General features: G+C 33.8%; 1 long non-coding RNA gene across 2 annotated transcripts in view; it reads right to left on the reverse strand.

Annotated features, from left to right (window-relative positions):
* LOC141483217 (uncharacterized) overlaps positions 1-19,966 on the reverse strand; it is a 72,453-nt gene that overhangs the window by 40,790 nt on the left and 11,697 nt on the right. The window contains exon 2 of one of the 2 annotated variants that reach the window (XR_012465966.1): positions 5,919-6,367. This is a non-coding gene — a long non-coding RNA (uncharacterized lncRNA). Of the gene's footprint in view, positions 1-5,397; positions 6,368-19,966 lie in introns of those variants that run through there. The other variant, XR_012465965.1, reaches the window with a different exon arrangement.

A 19,966-nucleotide genomic window follows, 5' to 3' on the forward strand; every position in this document is an offset into this window, starting at 1 on the left:
CTCTAGAAATCACTCTTAGTGCATAGCAACCTGAGGCAAGCTTCTTGCTTGAGTTTTTTGTGTGATTTTTAAATTTCAGTTTATGATCAATGTTCAACCCTAGAAATTTATAATTATGTACCCTGTCTAAGATTTTGTCACCAAGGCAGGTCTCAGGTAAGTTGCAGTGGAAGGTAAATATGCTAGTTTTATTGATATTGAATGATAACTTATTGCAGTCGCACCGTTCTTTGATTTTGTTGATGTCAGCTGAGATGGCATCTTGAAGGGTAGGAATGTCCTTGTTGTGCCATAATAAAGTGGTATCATCAGCAAAGAAAGTAATTGTGGCCGTTATATCTATAAAAGCCAAGTCATTTATATAGATAAGAAACAAAATTGGGCCAAGGATCGATCCTTGTGGTACACCACATTTGATAGTTTGAGCAGAGGAACAATCGGTTGTTTTAACTACCTGTTTGCGACCTGATAAGTACCAGTGGAGAGTGTTGCCTCTGAAGCCATACTGTTGCAACTTATCAAGAAGGATATCATGGTTGACACAGTCGAAATATTTCGATAGATCACAGAAAATAGCAGCGACTGCTTCTTTAGCGAGAGAACATAGCATCATTAGTACCCTTATTTGCTTGGAATCCAAATTGACGAGAAGTAAGGATGTTATTATCATTGCAAAAACATTAAATTCTGCTTTTCACTAGTTTTTCTATGAGTTTCGCAAGGGTAGGAATAAGTGCTATAGGCCGGAAGTTGGAAGGGTCATCATTGGGTCCCCCTTTATACAAAGGGATTATCAGAGATGTCTTCAGAAACGATGGGAACTCGCCAGATTCAAAAGACTGATTTATGAGTTGTGATAAAACCATATTATTGATAATAATAAAAATAATATGTATTTATTCATCACAATAAGAAGTACAAATTAAATGAAATTCAAAGAAATGATGAATAGGCGGAGTTCAGCTATGAGAGCTGCTTTTAAACCCAACCTCGATTGGTATGTATTTTTATTATTTCTTATAATATTCAGATATGTGAGAAATTCCCAAAATCTTTTTGCATATGTCGTGCCCTATCACTGTCGTGTAAAAAACATGTCTCTCAACCTTTTCTTAAAGTTTCTCAATGAACTTTCTTTAAAGTCTGTAGGGATGGTGTTATACAACTTTGCCGCATTGTTGGAGAAACTTCGAATAAATATTGACTCACAATGACTCACACACAATATTTCTTTTACTTTTGTTACCAAATAACATGACCTGGGATTTCTTTGGATTGATAGTAAGATTATGTGCACAGGATACATCATATAGAGTTTTGAGGTTTCTGTTAATATTTTCATTAGCAGGTGTAATATCGTTAAAGCTGAATGAACTATACAATCGAGTATCATCGGCGTAGTGATGTATTTTACCAAAACTAACACTGTCATGGAAGTCACTAATATAAATTGCAAAAAGGAGCGGTCCCAGGACTGAACCTTGCGGTACACCAATTTTTTTTGATATTATTGTTGATCGGTTACCATCAAGGTAAGTTGATAAGGTCCTTCCGGAGAGATAGCTATTCATAAGTGACGCTGCATTATGGGTGAAACCAAAGCACTTAAGTTTTACGAACAATAAAGAAGGATCCAAGGTATCGAATGTTTTACTGTAATCAAGCATTAAGAGACATGTGAAACTTCCTTCATCGAGTGATTTGAATATGTCGTCAGTGACGAGACTCAGAGCCGTAGTAGTGCTATATAGAGGGTGAAATCCAGACTGAACGGAGGTAATGAGATTTTTTTGTTTAACGGAATCTGAGAGTTGTTCTTTAATAATAATTTCAAAGACTTTCGAGATGGCGGAAGAATACTTATAGGTCTAATATCAGAGAACTCATGAGGAATTGCCACAAAGTGGGGATTTCTGAAAAATCCACTACAAATATTTTGAAAAAGAATAAATATAAATGCTACAGGATACGCAGCAAAGTCCATCACCTCAATGAAGGAGAGTTCGATTTGCGAAGCAATTAAGACGTAGAAATCGAGAAGTTGGAAATATTTGTAAAAAAATAATATGGACGGACGAATCAAAATTCACCGACAATGGTTGGTTTAACAAAAATATCCATTATAGGTGGAATAATACAAATGAGCATTTACATAGGGAAACCAATTTCCAAGAAAGATTTGGAATAAATGTTTGGTTGGGAATTGTGGGAACAAACATCCTTAGTCTTTCCTTTACAATATTTTCAACAGTTCGGCGCTCCACCTCATAATGCAGCAATAGTAAGGGAACATTCAGAAGCAATATTCCCAAGAAAATGGATTGAAAACAATGGACCAATTAACTGGCCAGCTCGATCCCCAGATCTTACTCCTTTAGATTTTTTTGTTCGGGGATTCATAAAGGATACAGTTTTCACAACATCAATTAAAGACATCCACCGTCTTAAACAAAAAATAAGAGATGCATGTACATCTATTATGCTAGAAAATTGACAAAGAAATTGTATGGGCCGACAACTTATGTGCATTCAACAAAGAAGTCGTGAATTCGAACATTTGATGTATATTACCATTTATCTTCGATTTTCCGTATTGGTTTAATTTTTCCCAAAAGTTCGTGATGAAATAAATTGTTTTCCTCTTTGATTGATGTCACTGATGATGGTGGTTATTTCAAATGAAACGCTATAAAAATATGAAATGTGATATACCTTTTAATGGGGAATGTTCCTCAATTTGGGTTATTACATCATATGAAAGTTTGAACAAAATAAAGTTGGGTTCAATTCATAAGTTTTTCAAATTCACTTCGAAAAGTATTCAAATTGATGTTTCAAATGTTGGGTTTTAATTTTTAAAGGGATTTGTTTCTAATTCATATATTGCTCTTTTGTGAAAACTACTTGATTTTCATCAGGAGGAACATTCCCCATTGTGAATGTATGGCTTTATCAATATTTGTAATAAAAAAGACAGGTCCGTATTTAAACAAAAAAGTTGATGGAGGCCATGTTGACACGAAACATTTTATGGAATATTTATTATTACATCGTCATAGTACACTTCTGATACTTTAACATTTCCTTTTTCCATTTTTTGATATTCTCCGAAATAACAATTCCGTTCGAAAAACACGAAAAACAGCATTTTTGGTTTTCCCCGAATAACTCGAGAAGGGTGAATTCTATACAAATTCACTCGTTGTAAATATGTAAGTAACTTCATCAATGAAAACCTTATATGTTTAGGTATATTCTGCATTCATTATTACACGGTTTTATTCATTTTGCCCTGTTTGTTTGTTTTTAATTAAACGGTTTCATTCAACTTGCCTTGTTTGTTAGTTCATTTATTTACTTTTTTGGGTCATATTTAGTAATTGAAGTTTCGACCCCCTTCCTGTCGATAGATTGATCTGAAATAAATTCTGTAATATTGTAAATCTAAGATGGCAGCAGCCACAAAATTTCGAAAAACATATTTTCTCACAACTACCTCAATATGGGTATCAAATGAGAGGGCTTGACTAACTTTGAAAAAGATGCAAATTCAAGATGGCTGCAATTACAAAATGGCGGATTACATATTATCTTGTAATACTCAGGCACTAAATGAACTAAACAGAATAAGAAGAAATGAGTAACAAAATAGAAACTAACAACTTGAAAATGAAGTAAGTAAAGAAATATTTTGTTGAACGGTTTAATTAAAAATAAAGATAATAATGTAGATACTACGCCCAACGATTTCATAATATTTTTTTCTGATCAATACCGTAAATTACTGGGGAGAGTAGGATGATGACTGCTACCTAATACCTGAATTATTTTTTAGTTTTTAGTGCATCTACATTATTATTATCTTTTTTTTCCAATAAAACCGTTTAACATAAAGACATTTTTACTTATTTTATGTTTTATACATTCCCATCCTTGTCTTTTTTGAATACAGACGCCATTGCTTACGAATAAAAAAAATCATCAAAATAGTGTCACTCTCTTCTAGAAACCCAAAAACCGCTTCCGACTTTAAGAGTAACTTTGATGACTTTTTTTTCTAATTGATTCGACCGTTACTTGATGAAGATCCATAATAATTTGAAAAACTACACCATACGATTTCATCTCCATAAATTTCATTTGGTCAAACTGGCAGAGCATTTAGGAATCGAATCAAGGAACATCTAACGAGATATGTAAATAAGGAAACAAATTCAACATATTCAAATCATCTTCTAGAAGAAAATCATCATCTTCTAGAAGGAAATAACGGAGAGTTCAAAATTTTGCAGATAGAAAATTAAGGTTTGAAACTGTATCATTTGGAAGCAATGGAAATTAATAAACTTAAAAATTCAAACATTCTATTGAATGACCAACTGGATTTGAATACATCACCATTATTGAACTTGTTTTCTTAAAAGCTGAGAAAGAATTATTATTGATGTAGATGTGAGGTAATATGCTTCATGATCATAATAAACAGGTAACTTAGATAGAGGTTTAGGTAATATTTTGGAGGTAGTCTCAATTATGGTTACCTGTAGTATACGACGAGCGTTCGTTAGGATTATATGGAGAACGATTCAAAATAAAAACTTGAAATTCTGTGGTAACGGGTTTTATGAAATGGCCTTCTCAACTAAAATATTTTCCACATCCGGTCTCCTTCCGTTATACCGGAAGTTGAAGGCAACTTCCTCATTTCAAAAACACACCCTGTATTTCATTACATATTTGAATTTCTCAGGCCCATTTTGTGAAACAATGTCTATACCCAAATTCGTTAGTTTTCGAGATGATAATTTTTTTCTGAAAAATTTGACAGTTACAGCACCACTCCGAAAAAACTCATGGACAGTAACAGTTGAAAATGTGAAATTTCACAGAATCACACCGTAAGCTTCAAGTTATGAACAAGTCCATAGAATTTTTGAAAATAAATCACAGGGTTTTCATGGGTAAGTATTATAATTGAATGAAATTGAGGTGTTTGTGTTACTTGAGAAAAAACTCCACTATATCAGTAAGTACTGCGTTGTATACCTAGTTCCGAAGAGAAAGTGGTAAACTTTGACTGCAACTCTTAATTTTGCCCTCATTTTGCGAAAATTATATCAATGCTTCACACATGCGTTATTTCATTTGCCGAGCTCTGCAAGTGTATATTAATTTGAACTGAAAAATCCTCCACGTTGATTCAAATTCGCCAATCTCTTGTTTTGAACATATCTTTTATCTTGTTTTAAATAAGTGTATTTTCTTTAACTATAACTTCCGGTATAACGGAAAGAGACGGGAAGTTGAAAATATTTTAGTTGAGAAGGTCATTTTGTAACATCAACTGCCACAAAATTTCAAGTTTCTATTTGGAATCGTTCTCCATATATTCATAACGAACGCTCGTCGTGAAAGACCCTGTGTGAATAATAATGTAAGAAACAACTTGAAGTATTCAAATCACATGATAAAGCTACTGTGCTAGCGAAACATGTTCTAATATAGTTCTCAAATAAAGTTTGTGGAAATCAAATCGTGAGGTGTAGTTTTTGATAAAAAAAGACTTTGATGACGTTGTTCATTGAAAACAAAATTTGATTTCCATCAGTCTTTCCTGATGCCATTAGCTAACATTGGAGCTATTTACTATGGTCTAGTTTTTATCAATGAAACCGATTTCAACAGAATAATTCCCATAGAAAACGAAAAGCTCTCAAAACAAGAAAATCCTGAATATCACCAAGAAAACCCAAAACAATCGACAACCCGCAAATCAAAACTCAAGTACTCGCCATTGTGAAAGACATATTGGAAATAAAATCGATGGCACGACGCGAAATAAGGGTGGGTGGGTCGCTGATACACCCCCGGCTCGCCAGTCATAATAATCCGCGGATTACAGACAAAAACAGAATTACCGGAACGTTGAAACAAGCACCGCCAAATCAACCTTCTAATTACTGCAAAAACTTAACACCAAATGAGTTGAGCCAGGCAGTCGTCGAAATCGGCCATTTTGATCATGCGCGACGCCGGAGCGAGGGAGAGACGCTCCATACGCAACAGTCTAGTTCCTATACAACTCTCGCAAATTTCATAGAAATTCCTCGGCTTTCTCTCTCTACAGCACGGCAAAGGGCGAGGGAGAAAGAGACGGATTTCTTTCAACTTGACTTGATTAGAATTACGCGTGTGTGGAGTTCGGTGGCTCAAGACACGAGAATTTTGAGTCTCACTCGCTGCTATCCCGTCTTCCAAACCAGGTTGAGGGTCCTCTTTCTCGGTTTCCACATTGCCAAGAACCCTTTTTCCTTCTCGTCTTTTCCCGGCAGCGAATCTGTGCTTTTCCTGCGGAGGGTGACAGTGCCTGAAAGCGAAAGGTAAGAATTATTAATTTTGTGCATGCATGATTCAAAAAATACGATAAAAAACAAGCGCTCCTTTCGTGTGTTACAGAACTGGTTGAATATTGAAAAAGCTAGTTATCAATAACAAATTACTAGGTATGAGCCTCGCTGTCAGTCACGTAACTTTACGGTTATACTGGGTGTCAATCAAGAGCGGGGAATGTTAATTATTGAAGCGTGCGGTTCTGTAATAATCATCCTTCTTCTATTTTTTTATGGTCGCCTGACCTAGGTCTGAATTAATTTAACTGTCTAGTGTTGTTCATCTCGGATATCCCAACTGAATCTGAGTTGATCGTGCATTTTTGAATTTATCGAGGATTTCTGTTAGAAATCTTGCACAAGTTAATAATATTCACTCGTTTATGCATCAATAATAGATGATGGAAGTCAAACGGAATAATTGCAATAGCTGTAGTTGCGGAACCGTTTGTTTGTGAGGAGATGATTAATAGTATAAATGTTTTCGTAACCTAGACGCTTGATAATAATGAAATCTTGAGTATATTTTTGAGTTTGAAATGGAAAAAATGTGTTAGAAATTGAATTGAGAGTAATATTCAGCTTATAAACAGATACCCACTAAATTAACGAAGGGATTCTAGTCATGGGTAATTGAATAAAACAATCTCTTGAACAAACTTGTAATCTGAGACGCCGCCTTACTTGAAAATTGAAAACAGGAAACTTCATAGTAAAATAGAAAACTTCTTGGTGATCGGTCTGCTAAGTGAAAATTCAGTGAATTGAATCAATTATTTGAATTGATATGTGACAATCCAATTAATTAGAAAAATGAACAGTTCTCAACTCAAAGTTGATATTGAATCTTCTCTTATAATCTGTCAAACGTAGAAATGAACATATCGGATTTACAAAGCTTATTTTTCAGACATTACAGATTGACGCAGAGCCGAACATTTGGTTGGAATCCTGAATTTGTTTTCAAATTTCTCAGTGGTGTTTGAGAGATAATGAATAACATAACCTCACTTTTATATATCAAATAATTCGATGGTTGCCTTTTTAGTTGAAAAATCAGTTCGACCACTTGTCTGAAGTGTAGCCAAAGAAACCTCTTTTGTTGATTGATCAAGTTGATATTATTTGGAAGTCAAATCATATGAAAGATGATTTGAATATGTTGAATTTGTCTTCTTATTCACATAGCTCATATGATGTTCCTGGATTCGATTCCTGAATGTTCTGCCAGTTTGACCAATATATACCCTACCTTAGGACACGTTTCACACTTTGATTTATGTATTCCTGATTTCTCGAATTTGGATGTTTTGTCATTATTATTTTCAACTAAATTTCTCAACGTATATACAATTTTGATATCACGTTTTCTCAAAGACGAAGCCACTTTTTCTGATGTTTGTTCTAAATACGTTGAAGCTCTATGATTTTGATTTTATAACTTCTCTATAGGAAAAACTTCAGCTTTAAACTCATTGTTTACTGCAACTTGCTTGATGATATTAAGTTCTTTATTGAAAGAGGAACATTGACTAATCTGTGAATCAAGCTATTATAAGCTTGTGTTGTATTGTGTTGATAAGGATGGGTAAATACCAAAACGTCATCCACATATCTAGGCCAAAACAAGACATTCTCAATCAAAGAATGTTCAAAAATCGACTTCTCTAGGTTATACATGAAAATTTCCGCAAGTAAGGAGCTTAACGGATTTCCCACGATTAAACCTTTTGAAGAGGAATAAGTATTGTTTTTAAATTGAAAATAATTTTGTTTGAGACATAACGACAGAAGGTCAATGATTTCTTGTTTGATAATTGGGTTCACTCTATTTTTATCTAATAATTCTATTACTAAAGTAATAGTATCATCAGGAGGTATGCTGGGAAATAGATTCTGCACATCAAAGGATAGTAATTTTGCGTTGTCAAGTAGAGGTATGTCCTCTATTTTATTGATTAAGTCATATGAATTCCGTAGACTGAATTTTGGTTGAAAGTTGCAATAGTTCAAGATGATACTAATTTCACTGATGGTACAGTGAAAAAGGAAACCACTGGTCTAATTGGATAACTCTGTTTGTGCAGTTTTATAAGTGAGTATAATCATGGAATTTGGGGGTTCGTCAACGGTAATTTAAACTTTTCCCTTTCATTAATAAGTATGTTTGAATTTTTCAAAAAATCTTTCACTTTTCTTTGGAAATAATTAGTTGGATCACGATTCAATATTTCAAAATTTCCTAAATTCAAGAAATCTAGGGTTTTTTGGGCATAGTTGATTTGGTCAATAGCAACCACAGTGTTGCCTTTATCTGCTCTAGTCAATATAATATAATTTTTGTTAATTTTACTGCGTACTGATTTCACAAGTTTCAATTCATTCGTCAAACTACCTTCTTTCAAAAATTCTGATTTTTATGATATGTGACGCCTGATCAGATAATTATTATGGATCTTCATCAAGTAACGGCCAAAAAAGGATTATCAGAAAAAAATAATTAATAGTATCATTTCATGTTTTATTTCCTTTTTTTCTGATAAATCATGATAAAATGAGCAGTTTCCATAGTCACCTGTGAAGTGCATAATTTTTATTATCAATGCCGATTTCATATTACAGTTGATATCATATATATCACAAGCTTTATAAAATGGTTTTCTTCATAAAAGAGACCGTGGATAAAAAGTTCTGTTTCTAAGATCTTCTCCAGCGTTTTATTGAGATTGAAGGAAAGATGAAAAAATAAGTATTTTAATCCAAATGTAAAAATACATGATACATGGGCTGAAAAATCCCTGGCCTAAGAAAGAGAGCGCGTTTTTATATGCAGTGTGGCCCATTTTTAATGGAAACACCCCCCTAAAATTTGAAGTTGTAAGCCGATTTTAATATTTTTTTTTCAAATGTCAAGTACTGAAAGGTCTACCTTGGAACAAAATTTGAAATGTTTATTAAAGTTTCTGGGCATACTATGATATTTTTTCTTAGTCGAAAATCGGGATTTTTTATTAGCGATTTTTTTATTGAAAAAATCACTACGCCACTGGATTTAGAGTACCTCTAAACAGGTGCGACCAAAATTTCATGAAAAAATATTCATTATTGACAAAGTTATGACAACTCAAAAATTCGAAAACTGACACAGCTAACAGTTACAAAAAACACCCTATATCAACAGATATAGCCATGAGAATATTTTTTTCATGATTTCAACAATAAAGTGCCGCCAGATGAAAAAAATCAAATAGCATAAATATTTTTAATGAAAATAACGGAATTACATTCAAGTTTTCATGCAAATTAACTAAAACTAAGACCTAATATTCCAATTTAAATCTTAGTTGCCATGGAAATGATATTACAGTTTGACACTTGTGAAAGATTTAAGTGTACTATTGTCAACAATATTCACCTTACAGTTCTTCGAATTATTTTGTGTCATGGCTGCAAGATTGAGTGTAAGAGAGAAAATAGAAATTGTACGCCTTTCGGGAGATGACGTTAGAAGTGCTAGAGAGGTTTGTAGAGTATTTAATGAGAGACATCCAGATCTTCCTCGTATTAGCTGCGGAACGATAAATAAATTAAATAAAATATTCAATGAAACTGGTGCAGTATCAAAAATGATGTTAAAAAGTAATCCTGTACAAAGACGAAACAGGAATGACAGGAATGATCATATCATTTTAGATTATTTCGGAAATAATCCTAATGCCAGTATAAGGAATGCCACTTTAGATTTGAATATTCCACAAGAAACTATTCGGAGATGTCTCAAGGCGAAGAATATTAAACCTTTCAAGCCAAAATTTTTACACACACTTCAAGAAGGCGATGAAGCAAGACGCCTGGAATATTGTTTATGGGCCCAAGGGGAATATTTAAACAATATAAATTTCCTAAAAAATATTTTATATACCGACGATGCCACTTCCACTACAAATGGAGTAGTGTCATCACAGAATTGTCGCTATTGGGCAGCGGATAATCCTAACTGGGTAATAAACTGTAAAAGCCAGTATTCCCAAAAAATCAACGTCTGGTGTGGGATATTGAACGAACGAATTATTGGTCCTTTCTTTTTTGAGGAAAACATTAATGCGCAGAGGTTTCTAGAATTTTTAAACACAGAGTTTTGGGATGCTATTCATGAGCTGCCAATCAATGAACGATCAAATGTAATTGTCCAGTTAGATGGGTGTTCAGTTCATTATGCCAGAGCTGTGAGGCAACGGCTTAACGAACATTTTCCAAACCGATGGATAGCCCGTGGTAGTCCGTTTATAGAGTGGCCACCCAGATCTCCAGACCTCACAGTTTTGGACTTTTTTCTCTGGGGACTTCTCACACAAAAGGTTTACAAAAACTGCTCAAGAGATAGAAATGAACTTTGTGCAAGAATTCGACAGGTATGTGCCAAGAACCAAGAACCAAGGAACGTAATCAGAAACATTCGTAAGCGCTACGACACATATATTGAAATACGTGGTGGATTAGTAGAGGCTACTAGAATATGAGTTAGAATTAATTGTTGCACAGAGTCGAAACATTACGATAATTAGTTATTAGTTACGTTTATTGAAAATTTTTGCTTCATTGTTAGTTGAATTGTGTGAATGTAATTCCGCTATTTTCATTAAAAATATTTACGCTATTTGTTTTTTTTTTATCTGGCGGCACTTTATTGTTGAAATCATAAAAAAATGGTATGTTGTGACTGTTAGCTGTGTGAGTTTTCGAATTTTTGAGTTGTCATAACTTTGTTAATAATGAATATTTTTTCATGAAATTTTGGTCACACCTATTTAGAGGCACTCTGAATCCAGTGGCGTAGTGCTTTTTTCAATATAAAAATCGCTAATAAAAAATCCCGAATTTCGACTAAGAAAAAATATCGTAGTATGCCCTGAAACTTCAATAAACATTTCAAATTTTGTCCCAAGGTAGACCTTTTAGTGCTTGACATTAAAAAAAAATTATTGGAATCGATTCACAACTTCAAATTTCAGCGGGGTGTTTCCATTAAAAATGGGTCACACTGTATAACAAGAATATGAAATAACCAAATGAAATTTTAACTATTGTGCAATTCATATCATAGTTAATGGATGAGTACAAAATTTTCCACAGAACACTAACTGAAAAATTCCAAAACTTTTCCCCAAACATTTGATAATGGTAACAACAACTTCGAAAAGTTTAGGTACTCAAAGTGCCTACGCGGATTGCAAATTCGCCGATGAAAATTTTGTTTACGAGGTTTCCTCTTGAGAGTTCAAAATTCCGAGTGTAATCATCTCATAAAAACTTCATCAAACCAAACTTATGTAGAATAATATCCAATACCAAAAACACTATTGTTCGTTTAGTCACACTGCTATTATAAACTGTTATATTAACCAGTTTTGTGCTTCATAAATATGGAAATCAACATTAAATCTGTTGTCCCGTATTATTAGTGGTTAAATTTTGGCGAGATTCATAATCGGTGTTTCACTAGTGGTACAACTAGCGATTGTAATACATGATTAGGTGATTATTACCTTGTTATTTCTATGAAACATGCAGAACTGAACACAGTATTACTTCGACATTCATGAGGGAACCGATTATGATGATTTATTTCGGAATAATAACAGTATTCAATAATGAATGATCGAACATATCTATCTCAGTAGGGTTTCTTGTAATTTCTGCCAAAGACATTATTGAACACTACATCAAACCGTTATTTTAACACCTCGACACGTGTTTAGATCATCAAGTGATTACTTCAAGAGTTTAATATTTCTTTTGAAATGATCTCTTGTTGATCGAAACCACAACATGGGTTCCAAACAGTGCATCACCAAGACATTATTATTCAAGTTGATATTAGATCAATATACTTTTTTTTGAGATGGGTAATCGTTTTAATCATCAAAAAAGTTATGTATATTTCAACAATTGATAATTTCATTTGGCGCAGCTTTAGATTGTTCCAATTTTTGTATTCGATTGTTTCTAGGCATTTGAAAAGCTTTCTTCTGGGGCTTGTATTCATGGTTGAACTCATTTCTCTCTGTGCTTGAATGAATGGCATATGTGGAATTTATTTCAACATACTGAAAACTCTTTTGTGTTCCTTTATGCGGGCTTTAAACGTCCTTCCAGTTTGACCTATATAAAACATCGAACATGACCCACATGATAATTTATACACCCCCGATTTTTCTGACACCAAACTTTTATTATTGCAAGTTCAATTCTCCATTTTCTATATGTGGAACTATTGTTTAGGTTTTTGAACATTGGTTTAATGAAGCAAGGAAAACATAGTGGAATAAAATCTGTCTTTCCAAAACAGCAATTTATGTTGAAAAATCCCTGGAGAGAAAGATTTTCATTTTTGAAAAACTATGTTTTCACATAAAAAGTTTTATTCTTGTTTCAAACCTCCTACCCTACAGATCAACTCCTTCAAAGTTTCCCAGTTGCACAAAGAAGTCAAGTTTAACTTTGTTCAGGAGGTATTTTGAATCTCTATACACCGGTCTAGTCCTCAAAAAATTTTTGGAGTTATTTCCAGAAGAGACTATTTGAGAGAATATAAATTCATTATTATAAATGTTGATGATGCTATTTAACTACTTATTGAAAATCAGGTTCTGATACGAGGTGTCCATCTATATAACCTATGTTGTTTCAGTAACTTTTTTCAACTCTGGAAATAATACATTTTCAAATAGATGAAAACAGCATTCATTTAATTATTGTTATTTTTCTCTGTTTTCGTAAATAGTAAGAACTTTATCAAAGAACTCACTAAATGTAGTCCAAACAAAATAATACCCGTTTGTTTTGGCAATGTTTATTCTTTTTCATTTCTTTTTACTCTGTAGTTATTTTAATTTTGTATGTTCATTCTTTTATTCGTTTAAATGTATTTTTATTTCAGGTTTTTATGATGGAATCGTCCGATACTTGATGAAAATCCATAACTAACGTATTCTAAAAACACTTTATTGTGTGATTTTCACTAGATAGTTTTACAAAAACGCAACACGTGTTTCGTCACACAACGGCTTCCTCGGGCGTGTCTTAATAACTAATTCTACACATTGAATGCTATATATATATACCTTATTCTACAATTTGAGGTACCTGAATTTCAAGTACCTGTTTTTTTACCTAAGTTTGTAATGAATTTAATTACCTGAGCTTATGTTCCATTTTCCACATTTGAGGAAATATTCAGTAACACAGAGTTATTTAATTCTAATTGATCATTCAGTAAATTACCCGAACTCCTGAATCCATTGATTTCTAAACATTCTAGAAGATTGAATTTCAATCTTTTCTCTTCTAAATGTAACACATCGTATTCATGAATGAACTCATGTCCTTTTGCAAATTTGAAATTGGTCTTTCTATTTACAAAACTACTTCTATGCTCTTTAATTCTTTGGGAAAATGTTCATCCTGTTTGGCCAATATATAGTTTTGGACAAGAGCCACAAGTCAGCTTATATACTCCTGATCCATCCAACAACGAAGTTTTGTCTTTATTGTTTTCAATAAATTTACTTAGATTATTATTCGTTTTGTAAGCTACGTTTACGTCTTCTTTCTTCAAAAAACGGGCAATATTCCTGGTTGGTTCACCCAAATATGTCAATGTCCTATAACTGACGTTATCGCATCTTGAATATGGGTAGACCAAGTCCATGGCTTGATTTTGAAGTTTTTTGAAAAGAATGGCGTTTATAAGATCTACTTTATAACCGTTATTAACCGCGATTTGTTTGATCAAATTCAGCTCTTTCTGGAACTCCCTATCAGACAGTGGAATATTCAATAATTTGTGAAGCATACTATTGAATGCAGCAGTTTTATGCTGGTAAGGGTTTCTGGAGGAATAATGTATAAAAATGTCCGTGTGCGATGGTTTATGGAAAATGTATTGTTATTTTTCGTAATGGTTGAGTCAAGGTAATTTATTGAATTATTTACCTCCCTCTCAGTGGTGAATTTTATTGATGGGTGGATGAAATTGGCATATTCAATGAACTTGCCTAATTGCCTATCGATACCAGTGAAACATACTAAGATATCATCTACGTATCTGTACCAGTACAAAAAACTGTTAGCTAACTGATTATTATGGATTTCATACTCTATGTTATCCATGAAAATTTCGGCCAGCAAGGGACTCAAAGGGTTCCCCATTATTAGTCCTTCATTGCATGGATAGAATTTTCCGTCAAACTGGAAATAATTTTGAGATAGACAAATGGTAAGTCAATCTACAATTTCCTGTTTTATCAGTGGATTCACGTGGATTTTGTCTAAGAGACACTCAACTAGTCCAATTGTTTCAATTCGCGGAATACTGGGAAATAAATTTTGGATATCGAACGATATTAATTTTGCGTTATCTGGAAGAATTACGTTTTTAATATTATCCACTAATTGATAAGAATTATTTATAGTGAATTTTGGCTTGAAATTGGTATAGGTTTCCAATGCCATGCACCCGTCAATAAAATTCACCACTGAGAGGGAGGTAAATACTTCAATAAATTACCTTGACTAAACCATTGCGAAAAATAACGATAAATATGAATTTGCAATTTTCCACAAATTATCGTACACAGACATTATCATACATAATTCCTCCACACACTCTTATCAGCATAAAGTTGCTGCATTCAATAGTATGCTTCACAGATTATTGAATATTCCACTGTCTGATAGGGAGTTCCAGAAAGAGCAGAATTTGATCAAACAAATCGCGTAACGGTTTTGAAGTAGATATTATAAACGCCATTCTTTCCAAAAAACTTCAAAAGCAAGCCATGAACTTCGTCTACCCATATTCAAAATGCTATAACGTTAGTTATAGGACATTGGCATATTTGGGTGGATCAACCAGGTTCATTGACCGTTTTTTGAAGAAAGAAGGCGTAAACGTAGCTTACAGAACGAATAATAATTCAAGTGAATTTATTAAAAACAATAAAGACAAAACTTCGTTGTTGGGTAGATCAGGAGTATATAAGCTGACTTGTTTGTGGCTCTTGTCCAAAACTGTATATTGGCAAAAACAGGAAGAACATTTTCCCAAAGAATTAAAGAAGATAGGAGTAGTTTTCTTAATAGAAAGACCAATTCCACATTTGCAAACCATCTTTTAGCAGAAGGACATGAATTCAATCATGAATACGATGTGTTACATTTAGAAGAGAAGAGTTTGAAACTCAATCTTCTAGAATGTTTAGAATTCAATGGATTCAGGAATTCGGGTAATTTACTGAATGATCAATTAGAATTAAATAATTACTCGTTACTAAATATTTTTTCAAATGTGGAAAATGGAACATAAGTTCAGGTAATTTCATTCATTACAAACTTAGGTAAAAAATCAGGTACTTGAAATTCAGGTACTTGAAATAGTAGAATAAGGTATATTCAAAAGTATTTTGACAAACTTGAGGAGGTGATTCTTCACAATATTCTAATATGAATTGTTTGAATAAATAAATGTCCGGAAACGCTTCGTTTCCAAGATACAGGATGTTGAAGTTTTATTTTTATTTCCGTTTTTTTCAAATAACTTTTGAAATACTGAACTTAATTGAACGAAACTTGGTAACAGGAGGTTTTTGAGGTGTCGAATTCGAACCTGATGTTCTTATTGCTCTTACTCGTAGGGGGCGCCACCTACACGTCTGTTTCTTTTTTAAAGATTCATAACTTTTTTGGGCGTACTTGTAGCACATTTCTCAGTAAAAAAATCGATTCCTCTATCATATCTACGTAAATAAGCTACCCTTGTTACTAGTCGCTGTAAACAACCGTTTTCTAAGAAAACTTCAAGTCGATTATTTGATAATCGATGCATGTTGAAGTTATTACGAATATTTTGCATTTTTCACAAGAATGCTTTGGAAATAAATTTGACGTTTGTGAGTAGTTTTGGTAATTACATATTTTGTGACAGTTAGACTTTTTGTTGAAGTTTCCGTAAGCAGAAGTAGAAAACACTTATTTTGAAAAAATGGATTACTTAAACAATAATGCTCATTTAGCCGATATGCATTTCGTTTATGGCCTTGCGGATGGCAATGCGCGCGAAGCAAGACGTATTTACCAGGAGCGATTTCCTAATCGAGTACTGCCTTCAGCTCCAATATTTGCCAGTCTCCACCGTCGTTTGGCAGAAACAGGTAGCTTTAAGAGGGCAGCTGATATTAGTGGAAGACCACGAGCAGTCCGAACCTCAGAATTGGAAGAAGCTGTTTTGAACGCTCTCGAGGAGAATCCAGAAACAAGCACAAGAGTAATGTCTGAAGCTGTCAATTCTACTCAGTCCATAGTTTGGAGAATTATCCACAATCAACAGTTTTATCCATACCATATTCAAACGGTACAAGTTTTTTTGCCACGAGACTTTCCCCAACGCATTACTATGTGTCAATGGTTTTTGAGAAAATTGGCTGGAAATCCTCAATATTTAAGATATGTACTCTTCACGGACGAGGCAAACTTTTCCCGAAATGCTATCACAAACTTTCATAACAACCATGTTTGGGCTCTCGAAAATCCGCACGCAGTTAGTGAAAGGCATTATCAGTATAAATTTTCTGTATGGGCGGCAATAATTGATAATTACTTGATAGGTCCTTTCTTTCTTCCGCTCCGACTGAATGGCGCAACTTACAGAAACTTTTTAGAAAATGAATTGCCGGGACTACTTCAGAATGTACCATTAGAAATTCGTATCCGCATGTGGTTTATGCATGATGGGGCTCCGGCCCATTTTAGCGTTGTGGCCAGGGAATTCCTCAACACAGTCTATCCAAATCGATGGATCGGTAGGGGTGTAGAAGAACCTAACCAGCCGTGAGCACCAAGGTCCCCAGATCTGAACCTGATAGATTTCTATTTTTGGGGACATTTGAAGTCACTAGTTTATAAGATTCCAGTAGTGAACGAGGAAGATCTAAGAAACCGAATAGTAGACGCCTGTGAAACAATAAGAAACACACCAATATAATTTTTGTGTGGGTACGAGATTCAATGACTAGATGACTGACTGCCTGTATCTTCGCTGAAGGTGGACACTTCCAACAATTTATTTGAATACAATTTAGATTCGTTTATTTTAGTTTATTCTACATATTCAAAATTTCCTGAAATAAAATGTTGACATTTCTTGCAAATTTTATTAAAACAAATACTGATTATGCACCCTTGATACAAAAATATTTATTTCGCTTAAGGATGTCATAAAGGAACGTACCCAAAGTAATGACCTCTTCAAACGAGTAAAACGTCAAATTCATTTCTAAAGCATTCTTGTGAAAAAAGCAAAATATTCGTAATAACTTCAACATGCATCGATTATCAAATAATCGACTTGAAGTTTTCAAGTCCAAATATTTAGAAAACGGTTGCTTACAGCGACTATTAACAAGGGTAGCTTATTTACGTAGATATGATAGAGGAATCGATTTTTTTACTGAAAAATGTGCTAGAAGTACGCCCAAAAAAATTATAAATCTTTAAAAAAAAAGACGTGTAGGTGGCGCCCCCTACGAGTAAGAGCAATAAGAACATCAGGTTCGAATTCGACACCTCAAAAACCTCCTATTACCAAGCGTTTCCGGACAAGCGTTTCCGGACATTCATTTATTTGGACAATTCATATTAGAATATTGTGAGGAATCACCTCCTGAAGTTTGTCAAACTACTATTGAATCACCCTGTATAGCATTGAGTGTGTAGAATTAGTTATCAAGACACGCCTGAGGAAGCCATTGTATGGCGAAACACGTGTTGCGTTTTTCTAAAACTGTCTAGTGAAAATCACACAATAAAGTGTTTTTAGAATACGTTATTTCAGGTTTCATTTTTAAATACAATTATTATTTTAGCTATTCATAATTTTATTTGTTCTTTCAGGGATTTGAATCAGTTTATATCATACTAGTTGTTGCCCGTGGTAGTAGTACTTTATGGTATGCGTTTCAAAATGTATGCGTTTGTAACGTTAGTTACAAATAAAAGTGGTAAGAAACATAGAAAGTTTAATTTCTACTTTCTTCATTATGATTTCCTACCACATAGTAACGGCTACATCTATCAATTTATTCAGGTTCAATAATATTTTCTAAACACGCCTTGATTATGAAAAGTGGGATTTCATCCTGTCTCTCAACGAAAAATTTGATCTAAACAATAGTCCTCTCCTGAACCTGTAACCCAGTTGCCAAAACCTACATTATATTGAAAGTTTTGTTTTTATGTTCATCGATATTCCAGGCATAGGCAAGGAAGGTGTAAATTACTCAGATTTGAATGTAATCAGTTAGTTTTGAAAATGGTGTAATGACCGAAACTAGTCAACAAATATAGAACTGTCGTGGAAAATAGACAAAAGTGTGTTTTTATAGTGAAAAGATGAATCATTCTTCAAAAGTGGTATTGAAATACCACTTTTGTGTGGCTTCAAAAGTGCCACACAAAAGTGTGGAGATAACGTAAATTAATGAAGCCAATTTCGAACAAAAACAACGTGTTTTCTTTTTAGACCCGGGATTATTCAGCCCAGTTGTAAGATGGTTCATATTGAGAATTTAAAAACTCTTAAGACAAATACAACTCATCACTCCTCCCCATTACAAAGATGTTGATGGAGTTGACACGCAAAAGATTTTTTTAAAATCTATTCCTTGAGAAAATGTGGTTTCCGCACTGTATAAAAAGCAATACTCCAGAAATATAACCGGATTTAACAATCCCTTGACAGTCATTTCCATGAATTCTTACTCTATTCGCCCTATAGTAACTTAACTATCGAACTGGGTCTTTTCCCTTCACTTGTTATCGAAAGTCCGCTGCCAGACATTCGAAATGATGGTTTCCATACCCAATCAATCCATATCTCCCGAACAGAAGCAGCACTTTCATACACCGTCAAACTGCATTGTAGCAGAGGGTAGGGTGTAAATTGAGAATTTGAAGTATGGCTAGCTGGGGGTGTGGGGTGGATTTCGGTGGAACGGTGATTAGACCGTTCAGTGACCCCGGTCATGTATAGAAAAATGGCGGTTGTTACTTCGCTCCCTAGTTTCGGGTTGACGCAAAGATGGGGGTGGTAGTTTCACGAAAAATAGACACCTGGCGGAAAATGAAGAGAATGAATTTAGTGTTTAAGAAGTTCTCGATTAGGATATAATCTATGAATGAACGAATGCTTTATTCATCATCGGGTAATCAGATTACAATGTATAAAGAAAATATGGAAAATAAAAGAATAGTAGGGAACATGCTAAAATTTTTACACAGATCTATATATACATATAAATTACCATATAAATAAATACAGTGTGTCCAAGATAAGGATCCTAAGCATGGGAATCTCAGTACCTGTTGGAGATACAGCTTAGGTTAAATTAGGAAAAAGTTGTGTTCTTTGAAGCTTATTTACATGCCGTTTAGAAATTCGAAGAATTTTCATGGCCTGCTGAGATATTTGGGAAAAACGAGAATTTGACAATATCAATTTTATTTTTTTCTGACTTTATTTG

The sequence above is a fragment of the Leptinotarsa decemlineata genome, unplaced genomic scaffold (assembly GCF_025532065.1).
Source record: "Leptinotarsa decemlineata unplaced genomic scaffold, Ldec_3_MD MMD2_tig00003192_RagTag_RagTag, whole genome shotgun sequence".
Classification (NCBI taxonomy): domain Eukaryota; kingdom Metazoa; phylum Arthropoda; class Insecta; order Coleoptera; family Chrysomelidae; genus Leptinotarsa; species Leptinotarsa decemlineata.